Source organism: Poecilia reticulata, linkage group LG8 (assembly GCF_000633615.1).
Source record: "Poecilia reticulata strain Guanapo linkage group LG8, Guppy_female_1.0+MT, whole genome shotgun sequence".
NCBI lineage: Eukaryota > Metazoa > Chordata > Actinopteri > Cyprinodontiformes > Poeciliidae > Poecilia > Poecilia reticulata.
Genome location: NC_024338.1, coordinates 1,714,891 through 1,716,870, shown reverse-complemented (window position 1 = coordinate 1,716,870; position 1,980 = coordinate 1,714,891).

Below are 1,980 nucleotides of genomic sequence, written 5' to 3'. Positions count from 1 at the left end.
ATATATAGAGAGAGAGAGAGAGAGAGAGAGAGAGAGAGAGAGAGAGAGAGAGTCATGAAAAATACTGGATTTAGCGCCGGTCAAGGTTTAATTTCCTCCTCTCCGGTGTCAACAACCTGCCACATCATCAGCCCAGTACAACACCCAACCAAACACACACACGCAATAAATAGAAATTAAGCATAGCTCATTTTAAACCACAATTGCTGTTTATTAAAGTTAAATATGTGTACACAACATGCTGCCGATCAAAAGTGAGGACGCTGAGTGGACACACATAAACACCCATAGCCCATATAAAACAATTTGCTTCTAAAAAATAAAACTAAATAAATAAATAAATAAATAAATAAATAAATAAATAAATAAATAAATAAATAAATAAATAAATAAATTAATTAATTAATTAAAAACATGCAAAAGAAAGTCTGAGAAAGAGAGTGAGAGAATAGCAAATTATCCCGTCATCATACTTTTCACATAAAAATGTCATACTTTTAAACAGAACCAAAACAACTGCTGTATATTTTAATCACCCTGGATAAGGACTCCAGTATTCCAAATTCCCCATCAAAAGCAAAATATATATATCCCAAAAATGTCCTAAGCTAAAAATGTCAAAGCTAACAATGGAAAGAGGAGTGATGACTTTTAGAGGTTCACTTTAATTTTGCAAACACATTCGAACAGGAAGCAGCCGCTTGCGTGTCGTCCAGGGTCACGGTAGCAATGGTGAATCCGTCGTGTGTAAATCCACTATATACTCCCCTAGAACTGAATTTGTGATGCTTTTAGACATTTTGACACAAATCCGGATCTACAGGGTAGATATAGAAGACATCGACTCTGTAAAGGTGAAACTTGTATTGTTTTTATTATTTCTGATTTCTCTTCTCTATATCTGTCATTGACACCGGATCACGTGACAGCTCTGGTGGAATTTTAACGCTGTTCTAACGTCCTGCAGCTCGAGGCCTCACAATAAAAGCGAGCAGCTATTTGAACATGTTATTTTTGTTTCTTTGCTCTGATGAGAAGAGGAGAGTAGGCTTCACAGAATGCTTCAGTACTACTTTGTACAAATTTCTACATATTTTCCAAAGCTATAAATATAACTTAAATGAATACATTTAATTTGGTGGGAAGGTATTATAGGATTTTTTAAAACTGGTTATTTAACTGGAAATATGTGTTATTTACTTTACGATATGTATTAATTGTTCAAACGAATGGATTTAGAAAAGCATGACGAAATGGTTCATTATTTAAATTCCGTGTACTTATGTAAAATATGTTTAGCAGATGACATGACAGGATTACTAAATATGTATTTCATATATACTTCGAGACGTTGCTATTTTAACAATATTGATAATTTGAGTCTGTCCACGATGGAGGGAAATTTAGGCCTTTATGAGTCTGATTTTGTTTTTTGTTTGTTTTCTTTTGAAAATATATTACTTATTTACGTACTTAATACGTAGGATGTATTTTTTCCATTAAAAATGTAATGTGATATAAATCAGGCTAACCCTAATCAAATTATACAGTAATTTGGTTAAGGTTACATCTGTAACGAATCAAAAATTGCTGAGTAAGAAAATAATATCTTGGCTCTTGCAATAGCGGCCGCTCTTAAAGAATGAACGCATTTTCTTGAAAGAAAAGACAAATCACTTGGCACGAAGAGACCCTGTCCTATCAAAATTGTCATTAGAAATCGGCCTGGAGAATGGATGGAGCAGAGAATAAATGGATAAATACCGTTTCGGTGCAGTAAATGCATAGTTGTCTGTCTTGCAAACTCTGATGTAACTGAATTAAAAAGTGATTTTAGGAGTCGTTCTTAAAAAAGGCATGTAATGCATAATGGATTAGTTTTTTCTCTTTCTTTCTTTCTTTCTTTCTTTCTTTCTTTCTTTCTTTCTTTCTTTCTTTCTTTCTTTCTTTCTTTCTTTCTTTCTTTCTTTCTTTCTTTCT